This window comes from Eptesicus fuscus, chromosome 9 (assembly GCF_027574615.1).
Source record: "Eptesicus fuscus isolate TK198812 chromosome 9, DD_ASM_mEF_20220401, whole genome shotgun sequence".
NCBI lineage: Eukaryota > Metazoa > Chordata > Mammalia > Chiroptera > Vespertilionidae > Eptesicus > Eptesicus fuscus.
Genome location: NC_072481.1, coordinates 67,664,181 through 67,685,688, shown reverse-complemented (window position 1 = coordinate 67,685,688; position 21,508 = coordinate 67,664,181). Strand labels below are relative to the sequence as shown.

Here is a 21,508-nt window from a genome sequence, read left to right as displayed (position 1 = left end):
TGCTGACCTTGAAAACATTATGCTCAGTGAAAGAAGCCAGGCACAAAGGACAACAGATGTATGATCCTGTTTATATTAAGTGTCTAGAATAAGCAAATCTACAGCAACAGATAGATTAGTGATTGCCAGGGGCTGGAGGGATTGGGGATGGAGTTTCTTTCTGGATGATAAAATATTCTAAAATTGGTTGTGGTGATGGCTGCAAACTCTGTGTATGTACTAAATACCACTGAAGCATACACTTCAAATGGATCAATTGTATACTATGTGAATAATATCTCAATAAAGCTATTAAAATTATATATGCAAAAAATAAGCCATGTGTTATGTTTGGCTCAACTTTGGGCTCTAACTCGGCACGATTAGCACAAATCTTCCTTTTAAATTAACTATAAGGATCTAATATACTTAAAATCCCCCCCCCTCCTCCCCTAGCCACTCTTGCTATGCTCTTACCATACTCCCTCAACAGGTTTTCATGCTCCAGAGCTACAGGGCTGCAGGGTAACCACAAACAGCCAGAGACTCCTTAACAAAGAACCTGTGAGGCCTCACTGAGCCCAGAAAACAAGGCTTCCCCATCCCTCTCCCCGAGAAGGGGCTTTGTAAGATGCAAGGATAGGCTAGGAGGCTTCAGAGAGGTAGAAAACCAAGGGACTGGCCCACTGAGCTGGAAACACAATGATCTGGCTACATGTTTGTGCATAGTCTGGACTAGGAGCACTATGAGCAAGTGGTCTCAACTGGGGGTCTAAGCATCCCTAGAGAACCACAGATACATTCATTCAAGAGTCTGAGACTTCTCCAAAATAATCTCTCCATTTTGTGTTTTCATTTCAGTGTTACTCTAAAAGACAGTGATACAAATACACACCGAACCATCTGAATGACCCTTTACCAATACAGCACTGACATTTGCATGGCACCAAGCAGTCCTTGTCAGCAACACCACTTCCGATGTGCTGGCAAGTACACGTGCCAATGATAAAGGTCAAGTAAGACATTTATCAAGAAAGACCTTGCTATCATGACATCATGAAATGATAGGCAGTGGAGTACTGTATGACATTAATTGCTACAGGCTAATAAGGAAAGGACATCGGCAAACTTGATACATAATCAATATAGTCACACCAAGCAAAGGTCAAATGACAGTAAAACATTCATAATAATATCTTCATAATGGCATGGAGGTCAGAAAGAGGTTTTATTTTAATGACTCAAAAATTACAAAGAGGAGGCAATGACAAGAAAAAGTTATGCTAATGTTTTCAAAAATAATGTGAACGAGTCATTTCTATTATCAACTGATTTCCTTCAGCAGTCGGACACTTAGCTGCTTGCTGAAACGTAAAAAATTTTCCATATCTGTAAGAACTAAAGTTAATGAACATATTTCTGTTTCTGATTATAGCAATAGTTGAATTAGATATATGTGTGATATTGACTTAAGTAACTCTAGAATGCTAACCTTACCAGTATCTTTGAATGTACAAGAAAAATACTTACAGCATTAGCAAGAAATTTAGAAAGCATTACATCTGTAATTTGATGACTGGCAGATTTGTGGTCCGGTGGTCCTGAGATAGCAAGCAAGGTCTTCAAGTCCATAATGTGCTTCTCAATAACATGTTTATTGTAAACAAGTATTCCTTGAATTACTATTATCAAAATCAGAAGACTCATACGCATTAAGTATATATATTAGGATCCAAGGCAACAACTTTATGTGTTTTAAAAAATCAACATAGGTGATTTAGTTTCAGCAAAAGAACTTTCATTCATTGTAGTGATGCCGCTGTAATGAGCTAGTTCTTAATAATAGGAAAGAAGCAAAAGGAAAGCCAAACATTATAGGCATGTTATTTGGGCAGCTTCACCAAGAAGCTGCAACTTTACACTCTCCAAGGAACCACCAGTCCATTCCCTGCAGACCACTGAGGGAAGGGACTGGACAAAGGGAAGATGGATGCAGGCACAGTAAAGTTAGCGTGATTTAGGGAGGTGCCTGTTAGTCAAACCTGGGAACAGAGATCATTGGCCAGAGGGCGCAGAGCCACTGCAAGCCCGCAGAAATTTGGGAATACAATCCCTAAAACAAAGGACTTTGCTCTCCTGGCTCTTGTGGTTCTCCTGCTTTTGCCAGTGTTCCCTCCATAGACTTGTGGCCCTGCAGACTCTACATGCAAAGGACTGATGGACTGCAGCTGGAGACACAAACTAAGCTAGCCTGATGCTGGACTGGATTGTGTCCCCAACAGAAACTCTGGGCAAAGGCTTTAACCCTAGTCCTACTAAAGGCACAGCTGGACTTCTTCCTGGGCAGGATGAAGGGATATGGGACCCTGGAAACTCAAGGGTTTAATTCCACAAAAATAAAGCTTTCTACAATATCTCATTCTCCTGTGTGAGTCTCAGGAAATTCTGTTTCTTGTGACATCACAAGAAGGCACTCCCCCCAGAAACAGGTACAGAAGGGGAGTGCTCGCCACTGATAACAATAGTAATATTTTTTCATTTAAATGTAATGCTTTTTAAAATACTGTTTGTATTTATTTGTGATTTTTCAAGTGTTTTAATAATTGCAAAAGAGCAATAAGTGTAAGGAGTATACAGCTTATTACATGTTTGTACATACCTATATCTATATATATTGTTATATATATATATATATATATATATAAAGAGGTAATATGCAAATTAGCCAGGACACCGTAACAGTCACGACCAGCTCAGGAGGAGGCTGCACTCGCAGGTGGGCAGGAGGGGACTGTGTGCGCAGTGAGGCAAGCCATGGAGCAGAGATATGGGGGCCTGCCCGAGCCGCGGAGCAGACACAGACAGGGTGGCCAGCCTCAGCGCACCAGCAGTCCGCCTCTGCGCATGAGCTGCAGAGGAAACACCTTTTCTGACCACTCATTGGCTAAGCTCCCAGTACGCCACTTGCAGTGTTCTTGGTAACTTGGATAATAAGAATCCAAGAAGGTGATCTAGAGTTTTTCCATCTCACTCCTGGAGGAAAAAACGAAGGTCCGCTGTTGGTGGGGTGATGGGGGTGGCGCCTTCCCCTGATCAACCCAGTCACCTCTAAGCCGTCAGTAGTACATCCCCTGAGGGCTCCCGAACTGTGAGAGGGGGCAGGCTGGGCTGAGGGACCCCTCCCTCACCCCCGCCCAGTGCACGATTTTCGTGCACCGGGCCTCTAGTTTAATATAATTAAGCAAAGCTAATTTATTTCAACAAAGGGAGTTTGCTGAAAACTTAAAGAGATGCATGTATGGCTGTTGGATAAGCACTACTGTACGTATAATATAGGAGTTATTTGGAAGATATGCAGTCAAAAAACATTTGAGATCCTACTGTGTGCTACACACTAGGAGAGAGTGGGGAACGAGGCAGACATGTCTATGACCTCATGGGACTTGGAGTGTATTAGAAAAGACAAGTAAATGTAATAAGTGAAATATGGGGGAGGTACAAGGAAACAAACAGCAGGGGGACTTTAGGGGTTAAAGAGAGTTTCTCGAAGGATATGACACTTAAGATAAAAAGAAGACCAAGAAGTTAGCCAGACAAAAGTGAAGCAAGGGGGTGGGGGAGAGTGTTGTAGGCATTAGACACACCCTGAAGGCTTGTTGTCATGAAAACAACAGATTAGAGGAACAGAAAGTTCTGTAAGGCTGCAAATGAAGCGTGAGTGTTGAGTACAATGGGGGAGAGTAAGGCACTGGGTGTAGACTGGAGATGGAGGCAGGGACTTCCTCTTGCAAGGTCTGTAAGACTCCTTAAGGAGTGTGGCTTTTAACTCCTTATGAAGGAGTCATGAGGGCAATGAGAAGTCACTAGAGGGATGTTTGTATGTCCTGACATATTGAGTTTTGTTCTCAAAAACACCCCAGGAGCACTAGGGGGCAGAGGCAGGGAGGGCAAGAGAGATCAGATAAAATTTAACAATTGAGATACAATTGAGACAACGTGGCAACTCTTTTGTGGGAGTTAAATGAGAAGGATATATTATGGAACATACCCAAGTAGTGACTGGTGGATGGTCTCTCACAAGAATTGCAGATCCTTGCAAGTTGAGGACCACCTGCATTCAAAGACTGCTTTGTACAGTTGGTTGAAGAAGTATTTTGTTTTTCTTGCCATTTCATACCTCTGCATCTATTATAAATAGTTTTTTTTAAAAAAAAACACAAACAAAAATACTGACTTGCATAATCACTCACACCCAGAGGCGGCAATATTCAAAACAAGTCTGTGTTCTTTTTGGAAAGTCTTGGTTCAAAGACAAAAATCAGAGAACACACAGATTTTTTTTTTTTTTTTTTTAGGGGGGTGGGGGTGGGGAAGGGGGTGGTCAAGATACTCAGAGTGACCGCCAGACAAATCTTTTGATGCTTACTATTGACATGGTACTTCAAGGCAAAGCCAAGAACTACTTAAGACCTTTCTCTGATGAGACAATGGGCAACAGCCCCACAGAGGCACTCAGATTTAAGAGGCTGCAGCCCTACATTTTATGCCTCAAAAACAAGGATTTAAATTCAAAAGAAATGGGAACTCAAGTTCAAGTGACCAATGCACCTGGCAGAATTTAACCGCACATTAAACCTCTCCCTGCAATTACACAGTTTTCTAAAAACAAAGGACTCTGGAAAAATATTGCCACGACCCACCCCCTCATGAACACATTTAATATTTCAAAACGCTTAAAAACTGGAACAAAGCAATTTAAAAATCTCAAAGGGTCAGAGCAACTGGAATTAGTTTAAGAATGCATTAGACATGAAAGACACCAAAGCTTTATACACAGGGCAGCTTCTTCACACCAAAGCACAAGAAAACAAAGGAAGAACTAAACTAGTTCAGACCACGGAAAACATGACTTGAAATTCATGTCTGGCCTAGCCTACGATAGACACATCTCAAACAGGCGTGCTTTCTGGGGGCTCCCTAAAAGCAAGAAGTACAAAAAGGAGAATCACAATCATTTTAAATGTCTTGAAAGTGAGAAGACAGTAGAACTTCATTAATATTCCAGTTTATCGGGATGACTACAGAGGCAAATGGAAGCCGAGGGCCGCGGGGACACCTCCCCTGACTTTGCACACAGCTCAGCCCATCACCCACTCACAGAACTGCTGGACCTTCACTCTGGGTCTGCCTCCTCCCCTTTCTCCAGGGGTCACAGAGAGTAAGACCACGTACCTGGCTGGTCATTTACTTTGTTTAATCAACAATTGTGCTAGACATCGTTCCTAATGCTTCACAAATAAGAACCACTTAATCCTCTTAACAACTGTATGAAGCAGCCACCATAATTATTCTTGTTTTATATCTGTGGGCTCTAAAATTTGCCCAAAGTCAAACAGCTAGTAAGTGACACAGCAGAAGCTTTGAACCACTCCATCATCTGACTATGGAGCTATAAAGGTTATTTTAATTTTCTCCTTTTTTCTTGACATTTCCTTTAAATGTGAATTCATTACTTTTATAATAGCAAAACCCTAAAAGATCATTTTCACTTTGAAACAGCAAGCCAAAAAAGCGAGAAATCAAAGTTTTATCATAAAAGATTTAGTTGAAAATATTACTGATTTGAGAGATATCAGAGAGTGCAGACATTTTTATTTCTTCCAGAAAAGCTTAAATTGTACATGTCCTTTATCTTGAAATGGTTCAGATAAAAGCCTGCCTTAAGCAGATTTGTTAGCTTTCTTTCCCAGCACTGATGAAAGCTTACTTAGCAATGAAAAGCTCATCTAATGTGTGGCCTTCAACTTAAACTAACTACTTAGCTTTTGGGTTCCATCCCTAAAGGGGGACTATTAACTTGGTAAATACTATGTGAAGACTATTGTAAATATGTTGTCTTTTGGCCTTACTATTACTGCCCCCTAAAATATATGGTTTACTCATCTAGAATTAAACACTAAGAGCAGGAAAATACATAAAATATTTAATATATTTTATAATTATATGTATTTATAAAATGTACATTAATTTTGCATTGTACAAATATGATTTTAATGCTCCGTATTTTTACATTTGCAGTTTTTACATTTTTGCTTCACTGTTTACAATCAACCTCCCGAAAGGACACAGGGTGACTCAGCCTCTTTGTTAGCCCACTGCTCTAATATCCAGCTCTCAGCCCGAACTGATCACAAGCCCCTTCTTCTTTCAGAGAGCAAATGATTCCAGAAACACACAGAGGAAACAACATGAAATAAAGAGACGAAAAGGGAGATCGAAATTAGTAGCTCCCGACCTTTCCCTAAGAGCAGTTATTAGAGCATTATGGTTTACACGCATAAAAGAAAAGATAACCTATTATACTATCATTTCTTTTGGGGCAAAATCTCAGGGTTGCAGATAATCCTCTTTCCCTGTATTTAAAATAATGAGAGCATTATTTCTTTCCTCCATTTACAGTTCTTACCCACAAATCATATCTCACTTAAGTAATTTTCACAGGAGGAGCAAAAAAGCAGACAGAAAGCTATAATGTAGACTTTGACAAGTGAAAACCAGAGTGAGGGACCAATGGCAGCAAGTTAAAAGCACCAAGACCAACACAGGTAATGCTTAAATAACAAACCCACAGAATTTTCATCATTGTTTCTTCACTATTATTTTCATGTATTATGTCTCTCCTTCAAATATTAGCAAAAAAAAAAAAAGAGTCGAATTACCCTTATTCCCCATACCTTCTATTCCACTAATATAATTTATATTACAAATATACATTAACATTTTAAATTTAACTACCCCAGAAACTTGATATCTAACCACTCTACTTCTTACAAAGTACCTCTAACAATAAAATATTATAAAGAAAACTTATTAAATTTGTTTACATTTTTGCATGCCCTTCAAAATTTGTATCTACTATAAAACCACTGTAATAATCAATGTATTGTGAATTCTTTTTTTACAATTACTTCACATTTTTTCTAATAGTTTTTATTTATAGCAAAATGTTTAATTCTATTAGCTTCAAACAATATGATTATCACTTCATTTCTTACCTTAAATTATATTCCCTGACTTTAATAAGATATATTAAAATTGAGACTACAATTTTTTCACCTGGAAATAGAGAAAAATATTGTTTGCTTTACTAAACTTTCCTTTCAGAAGACTCAGAAAGCTTCACTTGTCTTTTGTTTACTTGGATGAAGCAGGTAAGTGGCAGAAGAGAATTGCCCCAATTTTCCAGGCCAACAAACTATGGTATTTTATAAAGTGTACTAGAGGCCCGATGCATGAAATAGGATCCCTAGGCATGGCCGGTGATCAGGGCAGATCTGTGGGGCAACCAGTGGGGTGATGGGGGGTGAGGGAAGGCTTGGCACCCACCTTGGTGGCCTGGCGCTGCCTGCTCGCTGGCCCCACCTGCCGCCGCTGGTTGCCACCCTCTGCAGGGCAACCAGCAGGGTGATCGGGGGGTGGGGGGGGGGGCACTGCTGGCACCTGCCTTGGCTGGCCTGGGGCCTGCGGGTTGGGGGCAGCTCCTGCGTTGAGCGTCTTGCCCCTTGGTGGTCAGTGTGCGTCATAGCAACCAGTTGTTCTGCAGTTCGGTCGATTTGCATATTAGGGTTTTATTATATAGGATGACTTTCTTAAAAACACCTGACAGATTAGTTGATAATAAAACCAGTTTTTTATATCTACATTTCATCTATTTGCCCTGAGCCATGCCATTTTCTTAAACCTTAAATTGGATTTAGTTTACATGAAATCACATGTAAATTCAGAAGATATAATCAACATCAAAAGAACAGTAACGGTGATTTTCTCTAAAACCTCACAAGGGGAACCGAGTTTCTTGAAATCCAAACAGACCAACAGACTCAACTTAGTTACAATCTAGACAGTACCCCTAACAGCTGCCCAAACAGAGCAGGTTTCATACCAACAAACCAAAGAACTATTGCAAGTTTTGTGTGAAAAGCTATACTTTAAACTAGTTTTCAAGTGTTCTTAGTGTATTCATTGCTTCCTGAAAAAACAGTTGAAAAGCAAAAAAAAAACACACCATTCTATGTAGAGAAGAACTTAATTATGCAGCAAGAGAGGGGTCTGGTTAACTCTGTATTAAGTGGAAGCCTAAGTCACTCCGCGGGTTCATTCTCACTGTGCAGACAGAGCAGGTACAGGCCTGGAGCTGACAACCCTCCCAGTGCACGGTGAGGAGCAGCAAACCTGTGCCCTCTTCCTGCCAGGGGAGTGCGGGTGGTTGCCGGACCATGTGCTCGTCTCAAGCTGGAAACGGAGAGAGGGGATAAACTGTAGGACCATGAGCGATTCTGTTTGTTTTAACTTCCTTTTTCTTCAAAATGAAAAGAGCCTTGTTGTTTCTGATTATAAAAGAAATATCTGCTTGCTACTAAAAAAAAAAAAAAAATACAGAAAACTACAAAAAAGAAAGTAAAAGTCATGTATAATCCTACCACCCTAAGATAACTAATCTTAACATTGTGGTATATATCCTACCAATTTTTTTTTTTTTTTTTTTGCCTACACACACAATGTTTTTGTTTGGGTATTTTTAGGGTAACCACTAAAAATGTAAAGGAAGTGTAACTTGGTAGGCTCACAGAGGAGATGAAATGGAATTATATAAAATGTTCACTTAAACCCACAGGAGACAGAAATTTCTAAAAAGGGAAAAAATAAAGAGCAAATGCAGCAAATAGAAAACAGTTACAAACAGGGTAGATATTAGCTCAACCATACCAATAATCAATTTAAATGTGAATCATCCAAACACAGCAATTCAAAGACGTAGCTTGTCTGAGAATATTTTAAAAAGAAAAAAACACACAGACCAAAACATGTTATCTACAAGAAACCCGCTGTAAATAAAAAGAGATAGGTTAAAAATAAAGGGAGGAACTGAAATCTGTTTTTCTAGCTTTTTAAAAAGACAGGTGCAGTAAAAAACTAATCTATTGAGATAGTCCATAAAGGTCTCAATGTACATACAATTTTTCCCAATGTATATAAATACTGTCCAACATTTCAAAATGTTGACCCATTTTGTACTATTTGAGGAATATAGAATTGTATGTTATTTGAACCCACAAATTAATGGATGGATACTTAACACACAGTCTCCCTAACCTTTTTTTTGTTTGCATCTCACAAACAAATCTGCCAGCCATAACACAACAGATTACCTATCTTTCAAAGGGGCTCTCACTCCTTGTTTCTAGAAGCCGAGAAACATTAACAAATGTGCTTATTCCTACCTGAGAATGTCTGTGTATGTACGTATGCAGGTATACATTTAAATGAAATTACTGTAGCAGACTCCTTCTTGAATGTATATAGTTCACTGTTCAACCTGAGCTGCTACACTTTCCTTACTAGCAGAGCTATGAAATAATTTACTGATCTAGCAAGTTCATGTTTAGTTGTTATATGGCTTTCCTCTATTCTTCCTAAATTTAATGCCCAGGAAGGGCATGTTCCATTGCTGCATGTCTAGCACACACATACTAACGAAACACACCCTGGAAATGGCCTCTCCTAGACATATTAGACAGTTAACATTTAAGCTCAGACAATTTCACATATGCTAGAGGTGTGTTTCTAAAATGTACACACGTATGCTGGCTTCTCGTGTTGTTATTGTTGTTCTAACATTATTACATTTGATTTTCTGAGGTTAGAAAAAATGACTGAAAATTTCCCATTTTGAGATGATGTGGGAATCTTTGATCTCCACTACTGACTTCACAGTCAGGCTACATAGTTTATTTTGAGAAAGCAAATCCTTCCTGTTGCTTCTCAGGAAATGGAAGGACACAATTTTAGACTATGTTTTAATGTTACAGTTTAAATGGCTGTAACTTTTTAACTATGTTTCACTTTGAAGAATATTTAATTACATGGAGAAATTGAGACTTTCAGAAAGAAACTACAGCAATGGGGTGGGAAGAGACTAGTATTCTCAGACTTCAGCTAAAAGGGTAAATTTTTTTTTAAATGTCTCACTCACACTGTTACACCCTGTTTCTTCCTGGGAAGAATTTTCCAAGCATTAAGTTGTGTAATAGCTTAATGAGGAAAAAAAGAAATGCCCAAATTTCTCTCAAATATGTAACAGCACAGAGAAAGATTCGAAGCTTAATTTTAAAAAGAGTGTCCTGTCACCTGTCTGGGCTTGCTACAATTACTACAGCAATCTCTGGAGCCGCTCGTGTGACCTGGATTCACCTTCAAATCTAGCCACACCTCTGGGGCTTTACGATGTCATTCCTGTTCTTCTTAATAGGAGGCCGAGACAGTTAAATGGCTTTGAAGAGTAAACCTTCCTGGGGAAGCACATACCCAATTGAGAAGAGTGATGAAATGCTTCAAACTACTTCTGATTTCTATAGGCAAAGAAAAATCAAAGTGTAGAGAAGGAGGTGGGAAGTAGGGAAAACTTAAGGTAAGACGCTGTAAATATGCTTAGCCTTCTCCAACTGTTGGATTCTTTTCTACATGCCACACGTTTCACCAAGAGAGAGAAATAAACCCAGTGAAAATAAAATGCAACCATACAGGCAAAGACCATCATCATCACCACCTTTATGAAATGACCCGCTGCTGGCTCAGGGAGCCAGAGCACACAGCAAACCCACCCTCTCTTCGCCTTCCTTGCACAACTCCCATCACCGCCCCACGTTCCTGTTCCCCTTTCCTGCCACACCTCCTCTCTCCCAATGCCAGGGGCAGGGCAGCAGGGCAGCAGAACCCTCGGGCCGGGCGTGGCCAACTGACAGCTGTCCTGGTCTCCTGTTGTCACATCCCCTAAGGCACTGGCATTACAGTTGCTCTCAGAAGAACTCATGAATGATAAATGACAGGAATCTAACCACTCTTATTCTTCTGTCCACTCATATTTGCCTAATGATGTACGAGCCTCCCAGAAGTTCTGTGAATTACAAGCGACTTGAGAGGACTTTTAGTATAACTTTCTCCACTGAAAGATGAGGAAACCGAGGCTCAGAGACATTAGCTGACTTCCCTGAGGCCACCCTCTGTTAAAGGAAGAACCAGTTTTCCTTTTGTCCTACTTTCTCTCCCTCCCTCCCCCCCGCCCCCCCACCCCCATCTTAACATTTCAGGCAAGGCCTGTGTGTTTTATTTTAAAAGGTCATTTATGGTATTCAGCTTTATCAGGCAGAAAACAACAAAAGAAAAAAACCACCAGCACCTAATCCCCGCCGAACAAACCCCCGGCAGGGCCCCCGGATGACACAGGACCATTACTCACCCTAAATCAATGAGCTCCTTTTTCCAAGTTAATTGTCACTAACTTTCAAATGTCTTCTCCAGGCCTCCCCACTCTCAATGGATTTCATCTGCTCCTACTTTACTGAGGAAACACAAGCCATCAGGAATGAACTTTCTCCACTTCCCCTCCACTTGCACATTTACCTGCCATCAGACAGATCTTTATTGAGTCCTCTCCTGTCCCAAAGGAATGAATGTCTCTATTCCCTCCCAAGACAGCCCCTTTGAGCACGTTTGTATTCCAGACCCCGGCCGCCCTATCTTTTCTGGAACCTCACTCCATTAGTTGTTCTCCCTTCTACCTTTAGTCCCTCCAGGAATCTCAAGCAAAACATAAGCTCCAGTCACCACTATGCACACAAAATACTCCTTCCTGGACTAATGTGTACAAACACACACACACACACGTTTAAATTTGCTCCATAACTTACTCCACTCGGTGCCCCCACTTCTCAACGCCTCCTCTTTCCTCACCCATGACATCGAGATTTAGACTTTAGAACTCTTCTGACTACCCCAGTGATGGGCAACCTTTTGAGCTCGGTGTGTCAAACTTCGCCAAAAAACTGAGCATAACTCGGGTAGTGTGTCACTTTGAGGAAAAAACATTATTTCGCGATACTTATAGTTTAAATAACATAAATGTATAATTGTTATATATAACTGTATTTAATAAACCAAAAACTAAATATTTAACTTACCTGCTTAGTGACTTCTTTGTTCATCCGTCAGTCGGTTTCTTTTGTTGGTCTTGATATTACTTAGCTTGTGTGGGGTGCCGTGAACTAAGATAAGTGATGGGGAGGGGGAATTCTTTAACTAACCTGCCTATTAGTGACATTTTTGTTGCTGAATTTCATTGGCTAAATCTTCAATTGAAGGTTGGTATTTTGTACACTTCAGGCCCAAGCAAGCGCTACTAACTTCATCTGTCAATCTGTTTCTTTTGTTGGTTTTGATATTATTTAACGCTGAGAATAAGGCCTCACAAAAGTATGTAGAGGGAAAAATTGTGAGTAAAGCCATTGCTATATTTTTCAGGGTGCTAAAAGTGTCTGGTAGTCGGTTCCAGGCACTCCAAATTTCCTGTTTGTAGTGGCACTCCTCTTGATTCTCCAAGCGGCACCTTTCCAGATTCTCAAGCTTTGACCTCAAGTCGACAAACACCTGAGCCCTTTTCAGATACTGTCTTGAAATTCTGCAAGTTGCATCTCCAAATCATCAATTTGCATCCATTGGAAACCATTTAATTCCAAACTACTGTAGACTACTACATCAGGATACTTAATTATTTTCATGGTCTGTTCTAGACTTCTAAATTGACTAAATCTATCACCAAACCGGTCAAGTAACGAGTCTAAAACATGCTGGTACTTCATATGCAAGAGTTCCATTTCATTTTGTACAGCTGCATTGGTTTCCTCAAAATACTTTGTTACTCGAGGAAAATACTTATAAGTTTTAGTTTCTACATCTCGCTTGAAAATTTTAACTTTACTTTCAAAAGCTTTTATGTATCCAAACATAATGTCAATACTTTTGCCAAAACCTTGTAACTTTAAGTTCAGTTCATTAATATGAACAGAGAGGTCTGTAAAAAACATCAGGGTGTTGACCCACTTATCATCATTAAGCTGAGGAAAGTTCCCCAGATCCTTATCGTCAAGAAATACCTTAATTTCTTCAAAGCACTCCACAAAGCGCTCAAGAACTTTGCCTCGGCTCAGCCATCTTACATTATTGTACATCAGCAGTCCACTGTAGGTGGGATCAACCTCCAGTAAAAGTGCCGAAAATTCTCGCTTGTGAAGGGGGCGAGCAGCTATTAAATTAACTATTTTTGTAACAACTAACATTAAGTCGTTTAAGTCGATGAATTTTGCCTTGGCACATAAAGCCTCCTGATGGATAATACAATGAAAAGGCACAATCGGATGTCCAATAGCTTCTGTAAACAATTTGACAAATCCGACTTTTTCCCCCCACCATATTTGGTGCCCCATCTGTGGTCACTGACACAACTTTAGAGATATCAATGCTTAGGTCACGAAATGTTTGTATAACAACCTTACATATTTCGCTTCCTGATTTACTTGTCGACACTGATACTTTATCAACTCTTCTCTCATTGTGAGACCATCAGAATATCGACCAATAATGGCCAACTGAGCATGTGATGTGACATCGGTAGTTTCATCAAGAGAGATCGAAAAATATTTACACTTCCTTATGTCTCTCTTTAATTGATGTTGTACGTTTGTGTTCAGTCTCATTATTCGGTCTTTTATGATATTTCTACTGAGTGGTAACTCAGATATTCTCTTAATAATTGCATCTTTATTCTGCATATCGTGAAATAGAACTGGTGCACATCTTAGGAGAGTTTCTTTAATAAATTCTCCCTCACTGAGCGCTCTTCCATGCTGAGCTATCGAGTGAGCAATGCTCAAACTTGCAGATGTTAAATTTGTAGAGCCTTCCATAAATTTAAGGATGGAATTAGATTGGCTCTTATAAAGGTGTAGCTGCCTGGAAATGTATTCCTTCCTTTCATCCTCACTTTTTTCCAAGAGCTGGGAATGATTAGTTTCAAAATGTCTATTTATATTCCACATTCTGCTTACTACCGTTTCAGTACATAGAACGCAAATTGATCTGCCATTTTTTCCTATAAAGCCATACATCTCGGTCCATGTCTCTTGGAAGGGTCGGCCACTGCTACTACCACTTCCTTTACTTAACCTTAGTTTTTTATTTTTTGGGTTCTCCATCAGGGGGGCAGTGACAGGAGATAGAATTATAGATAGCTTGTTAGGCCTGCAGGCAATTAGGGGTTAACTAGCCTAACTAACCACAAAATGGTGCATATAAGTGTCTTTTAGGAAAGGGCAGGGTTAATAAGCAGAAATAGGGGTTAATAAGGATGCACAACAGTAATAGTGGTGATATGGAGTCTGCACTATGGAGCAAGATGGTGTTCCTTATGTGAATTAAAATGGCTGCCACTATTTCTAATGGCGGGAAACGGCACCCATAGCACGCCACAAACCCTGGCCTCTCCCAGCCTCCCCCTCACTTATTTCAGTAATGATGGATTAGAAATCCATGACACCCCAGAACAGTAGATAATGGTTGCTGTGGTTAACTGTTATTTGGTTACTGGTAATGGCAGGGCCCCCAGAGATGTGTCCCCCGCTGTGTTCCGCTGCTCCCTGCTCTGCCGGCGGAAGTGAGGGCAAAGATCCCGGCTTAACCGGAAGTCCCAGAACTAGATGCTCTGTGCCGGACTTCTGTTGTTTTGGCCTACAGACCTCCGGCACAGAGTGTCTAATAGAGGAGGATGAAACATTTGCGACTAGAGTCTTAGAGTTAGAGTCTAGTCGCAAATGTTTCATCCTCAGGAGCAGCAAATGTTTCATCCTCGGCATGCGGCCGCCTCAGCGGCCACGTGTCATCAGAAATGGCTACACATGTCAGTGCTGACATGCGTGTCATAGGTTCGCCATCACTGGACTACCCTGACACGCGTGTCATAGGTTCGCCATCACTGGACTGAATACCTGATTCCCAAATCCATCTCGTTTCAATCCGTCCTCTACCTGGCCTTCCTGTGGCCTCCGACAGATGGGACAGCTTTTCCCTATTTATTTATTACCTGGGCTATGTGGCAAGCTGCTTACCCAAGCTTTAGAAAAATAGCTTTTCTATAACAATGTCCTAGCTGGTTTGGCTCAGTGGATAGAGCGTCAGCCTGCGGACTGAAGGGTCCCTGGTTCGATTCCTGTCAAGGGCATGTACCTTGGTTGCGGGCACATCCCCGGTAGGGGGTGTGCAGGAGGCAGCTGGTTGATGTTTCTCTCTCATCAATGTTTCTACCTCTCTATCCCTCTCTCTTCCTCTCTGTAAAAAATCAATAAAAAAAAAAAAAATAGCTTTTCTATAACAATAATGTCCTAGCTGGTTTGGCTCAGTGGATAGAGCATCAGCCTACGGACTGAAGGGTCCCTGGTTCGATTCCTATCAAGGGCACATGCCTGGGTTGCGAGCTCGATCCCCAGTAGGGGGGGGGGGGGAGGGGGGAGCATGCAGGAGGCAGCTGATCAATGATTCTCTCATCATTGATATTTTTATCTATCTCCCTCTCCCTTCCTCTCTGAAATCAATACAAATATATAAATAATAATAATAAAATAACAATAGTTACTTCAGGGGGTATTGTTGTAAGGATTATATGGAACCTTATTCCATCATTGTTCTCTCTTCTACTTTAGCTACTCCAGTATTCTCTACCAAAATATAAGGAAACAAAAGAATATATGGAAACAAAAACATAAAACCACCCTGGTGCTCACTGTTACTAATGAAGGTTTCCTGATCCTCATTCTCTTTCCTCTTCTTTTGTCTGCTCAGAATTTGGTCCCCTGGCCATCTCTGGTGGACCTCAACTACATGCATGGCTACAACCAACCTCCAGTTTTCGTCACTTCCCAACACATGTCTCCAGCCCTGACTTCTCTCCTGGGGCCTACGCCTCTCAAGATGGGCTGCCACCCAGGCACCCCGACTTTTCTTCACACTGAACTCACTATTCTCTCCAAACGTGCTCCTCTATGTTTCCACCCAGAAGAATGACACCTCACACAATGGATCTTCCCAACCAGGGACATCAACAGTACCCTTTCTTCTTCCTCCCTCTCCCCCTGCCCCTACTTTCCATCAAATCAGTAATTCTTTCTACTAAATAATTCTCAAATCCATCTGCTCTCCTTTTCTTTCCCACCACCTTTGCCTTAGTTCCAATCTTCACAATTTCTAGCTGGATTTTTAAATAGCCACTGCACTTCTCCTTGCTTTCTTTTAACATTATCTGAAGAGTTATTTCAGCATTAATTTCACCTTTGATGGTTCCACAGTTCTCTCAGGAAAAAGCCTACACTGCCAGAAGTAGCATGTATGGTCCTAGGTAAGCTGGACTAGGAATCTGCACTGAGACACCTCCAGCCTCTCCACCCTGCACCATGACCTCTCTGCTCCGGTCACTCATACTCCGTGTTCCTCACACATTGAGCAATTCTGGGCTCTGAACCTGGGCAGTTTCTTCTGCTTTATCCCCCCTCCAATTAGTCCCGGTAAATAATCCTATCCTATCCCTTCGATCTTCACCACCAAAATCCCCTCCTCTATGAATTATTTCCTTACTAACAAGAAAACAAATCACTCCCTCCTTTGTACCCCACTCACCATTACCATTTACCACAATGTATTGCTGTGAAGTGCCTCACATTCTAAGATCCAGTTAATGATTTATGGGTCTATCTTCGAGGTCAGGCACTGTGTCACAGACACATTGTATCTTCAGAACGTAGCACAATGACTGGTACACAGCAGGTAGGAGGAAGAGAGATAAGGGAACTAGGATTTAAGTTCAGAGCTCAGCAAATACCTGCTGAACGGATGAAGTGGCTTGGCTGTCAGAATAATTGAATAAGAGAGAAGGTAAGACACGTGGATCTGAAAGCTGTGTGGTGAGCACAGAGGAACCTGAATGAGAAATGGAAAAAGCATCCTCCCATTTGAAGTCCTCTCCTGAGTAAGTTCAGTCAGGTCAGTAGCTGGGGCTGTTACACTCAAACTCAGTGAATACCTAATAAATCCTGTTTAAGGCACGTTAGGAAAACACTTCCAACAGTCCAAGGACATTGCTTTCATCTGTCTAAATAGGTTTGGATTCTAGAACATTCTACATTACAATTTTATCAGACTCTGTGCGAGCTTAGTAAATTTTAGTAGTTAGACTGCAACCCTCTCCTATAGTCATAAAGTACCTTAAGAACTGCAAACAAAAGAAAATCCAGCTTATCACCAATATAATTCTGGAACTTATGGCTAAGGGTCACATCTTTGGCTTTAGATGAACCAGGTCATGCCATATCTATCTTGAGACCACAATTTGTCCCCACAATAATTTCAAATTTACTTACAAGCCCTGTTACGTGTAGCATGGCTTCATCCCATTTCGTACACTAAGGAAACAGCACACTGTATTCGGCATCGGGGTGTAAATGCCCGCTTACCGAACACGGTGACTGGCATTCGGTGTGACCTAAGTTGGACACTGGAGGAGGAAGGAGACGCACCAGTGCACCGGGTACAGCATGGAGGAAAGTAAACGCGGAGAACCCAAGTTGAAACTAGCTATGTTTTCCCATTAATAAAGAGACATCTATAATTAACAGGCTTTCAAGAGTATTCAGCCATGTATTACAGCATCGCACCTCATAAAACATTCATCCAAAAGCCATACCAGGAAAGCACATCCCAGCTCGATAAGCACACGCAGAGAACTGGAGAAGAAAGAGAAGCCTTTGAAGTGAGACACCCACTGTGGTACACAGATGACCAAGTATGAAAGGCAGCCATGACTGCTAAACAGTAATAGTAACAATAAAATAAAGAAGGAAACGTAATATGAGGAATGTTAAGATTAAATTATGTTACTAAATAAATTAAAGAATGTTCCCAGAGCAGTAAACACATTTCCAGGAAATATGTGTGCAGATATAAAGAGTTAACACAGATGCAAACAAGGGCAAAAAAATCTACCTGAAATATGTTTTAACTTTTACATTTGTATCAATCATGCTAATGAAAGCAAGTAATGTAATAATGTACATGTACATGTAACAAGATAAGAATATTTCAAAGCCACAGTAATTTAAAAAGTATACCAATGACCCAGGAATACACAAATATGCCACCTAAACAAACTAGAGATCTCAGAAAGAGAGCATGTACATGCCAGAGGTAGCATCAAAAAATCTGTGAAGAATGGACTGTTTAGTAAGTAGTGGTGGGGAAACTGGCTCACAATATGAGCAGTCTTTAAAAAATAAAAATGGGTTTTTACCTCATGGCTTAAATTCCAAATAGTTTTAAAAACCCAAATACGAATAAGACTATAAAGCTAATGAAGTAAGGAGAAACTATATTGTGAGCCCAGAATAGAAAAGGATTTCTTAAATAACTCAAAATGCATAGACTGCAATATTGAAAATTGGTGGGTTCAACTACATTAAATTTAAGATTTGTTGTTGTTGTTAATGAGATGTGCATAGGCAAAGTTATCAGCAAGTGACATACTAGGAGAAAATATCCATGATAACTAAAGGTAAGAGATTAATTTCTAGAATATTCAGGGAACTCCAAAAGAATTCTTATAAGGAACCTCTTACAAGAAAAAAGGCAAGAGACCCAATTCACAGAAAAGAAAAATTAAATTAAGTAAACCTGGGACATAAACCTGATAATCAGACCTGCACAGTTCCTAGTACAATTAGTATGCTCATCTCCTAAGATCCAGCAATACCGCTTTGGACAAAATTGTCTCAAGAAACTCTCACCAATAGATTTAATATGCCTAGGCTCCTTGAGAAGCAAATACATACTGCATAAAAGCCAAACATACTGAAAGGTTGACTCTATATGTCTGTATTCCTCAAGTCTGCACATTCTATGTGGTTTTAACTGAACCTTTGCTGAAAAGGTAGGTAACACTAAACAAAATACTACCATCTCTCTATATAGTTGAGTGTAAGGACAGAAAGAAGCAGATGTAATGAGGGCAATGTTTTAGTGTGGGGACTGACAAACATGGATTCACATCCACTTGGATAAGTTACAGTCTCCTTATGGGGTGATCACCTAGTAAGTCACATAAATGTTTAATCAATCTGTTGTACACCAGAAACGAATGTAATATTGTATGTCAACTGTAACTGGCAAAATTTTTTTTAAATTAAAAACATTTTTTTTAAAGAAAAGACCATCATAAAAATGTATGTCAACTGTAACTGGCAAAATTTTTTTTAAATTAAAAACATTTTTTTTAAACAAAAGACCATCATTAAAAAAAAGTTACAATCTCTGCCTGCCTTCGTTTCATCATCTATAAAACGGGGATATTATCTACCCTGCACAACACCGGAAGGATCAGAGATAGTCCATGTAAACTGTCTAGCACAAACAAGGTGTTCCATAAGTGGGAAGTGATTTTTTTTTTAACCAGGAAAAAAAGAACATCATTCACTAACCCTAAGAGACTTTGGAGCTCTGCCTACCCCATCTTAAACAGAATACCCAAGCCACAGCAACGGGCATGGAAACCAGAGACTGATTGATTCAATATTAACTAACGTGTCAGTTTTTTCCACTACAGTATAGGAATAAATAATCTCTCTCCTTCCATATATTTATTGAAAACTGAAAAAGTTATGATTGGGAAGTGTCTTTTAGCTTCTGGGAAACGAATATAAGGCTGTTAGTGGTGGTAGTTGTGACAGTTCTTATTTTGCAAATAGTGTCCGAGTCCTGACTCTACAAACATAAGGCAGGGACGTGCACAGAAGTACTGTAGGAGCATGCTCTTAGAAGAAACACAGTTCCCATGACTGAGTAACTGCAAGACCTCCAGAGTGACCATGAAAAGCAAGTAACCCAGAAACCAGAGCAGATCCAAAGTCAGGACTTGACGCATCATGTATTTAAAGTACAACAAAGAGGGAAAATTCCACCTGGGAATCTTGATAAGCTGATGGCTAACACACAGCACATTTTACATCACCCGTTCAGTAGTTTCAGCAGGGAACATTGTTTTACTTTGGTCCTACCTGAGGACTTCAGGGTCCTGGCAGCGGTCTACAGACTTAATCGGCCTCACACATGTATGTACTACTATTTTACAAATACAAGAAGATGCTGTGGTCATTAGTTACAATAAATATTCAGTTGAGTGATATGAAATAGTGACTTTGTCATTAAATATTAGCAATCATCATAAATAAAAAGTAAGATTTTAAACAAGTAAAAATCTTTGAAATCTTTGAGTATTAAATAAAAGCTCCCTGGTTTTTGTAATGATGGAGAACCATAGCTTTAAAGTTTACAATTTCCAACTGAAGATAATTTCTATTTTATAATAAACATAAAAGAAAAGAAGGGATCTGAAAAATGAAAATCCTACCACACATATTATCCCCACCCCTAGTCCTCTCTTGGCCATAAACTTTTCCTTGGCATTTAACATCAAAGCTAGTTACCCTTTCTTTGTGAGTTCACAAGCCATTGCAACTGCCCAAAACAGACAGAAATGGTAGTGCACTGTGTATTAAGAAAATATATATTATCATTTCGTTCGTCACTTATAAAACAAAGGTCACTCACTATACTATTTCTCCCCTACTTTCTCCTCCTCCTCCTGATGCTTTAACACTATTTTATAAAGGGGAAGTTATAGATCACTATAATACTCCCATTGTTGAAGAGAAAATAAATATTTTATCCAGCACTTTCTGGTCCAGTGAAAATGTACCCCAAATTTTATTTATATTCTTCTCAGTACAATAGAGACCTGTAGATAAAGAGAGCCTTAACTTGAAGCACCACAAAGATAGGAAAAATAACCTTCTTTTCATTTGAGGAATATTACAAAAATATTTAATATTATATAATTCTAAGTGCACATGGGTTTGCCCATGTCCTTCTGTAATATCAGCTTTTCAGTGGGTTATCCTGAACTAGGGTGGGAGTAGGGAAGCTATGTATAGTGGTGAACATCATATACATCATTTATTAATTTGTGATTTCTTTTCTGGGACAAAAATTGTCCTACAGATAAACTGGTAGTGTTGTTTTTTATTATAAAAAGTTAAAATATGCTAATCTGACCCTTCAAAAAGATACTGTTCACTAAAGCCTGAATAAGATTATCTGTAAATGAAAAGATGTCATTAGAATTTTGGCTGCTGAAAAAAATAATCAGACATTTGTTCAAGTCCCAGCATCTCCATTTACTAATATGACCACTGACAAGTCACGTTTTATCAACCTCGGTTTTCTCTCTCCATAAAATGAAGCAAATGAATCCTAGTTCACCAGACTGTTATAAGGAGTAACACATTATAAATGAACTATAGAAAACGTGCTCTGTAAACACAAAACGAGAATCTAAAGACTAGCTATTATTATTCCTGGGTTATTATGTAGTCATTACTAAATTCTGCTAGAGTGGGAGCAAATCCTGTTCCTAAACAGAGGACGGGTTTGGAGGGTCATGAAGGCTGCTCTATTTTATCTTGAAGCAGAGTAACAGATGCTGAAGGTAGTCCTCAAATAAATTAATGAACCTGGGTATAAAACAGGCAAAATACTATGGTTG

The 21,508-nt window shown here is 39.8% G+C and overlaps 1 protein-coding gene across 3 annotated transcripts in view; it reads right to left on the bottom strand.

Annotated features, from left to right (window-relative positions):
* LRRC8D (leucine rich repeat containing 8 VRAC subunit D) overlaps positions 1 to 21,508 on the bottom strand; it is a 119,953-nt gene that overhangs the window by 72,144 nt on the left and 26,301 nt on the right. Inside the window, exon 1 of one of the 3 annotated variants that reach the window (XM_054721315.1) lies at positions 11,276 to 11,293. The exons of the other annotated variants lie outside the window; for them this stretch is intronic. The gene's annotated coding sequence lies outside the window, so the exon portion shown is untranslated. Of the gene's footprint in view, positions 1 to 11,275; positions 11,294 to 21,508 lie in introns of those variants that run through there. 3 annotated transcript variants of the gene reach the window in all.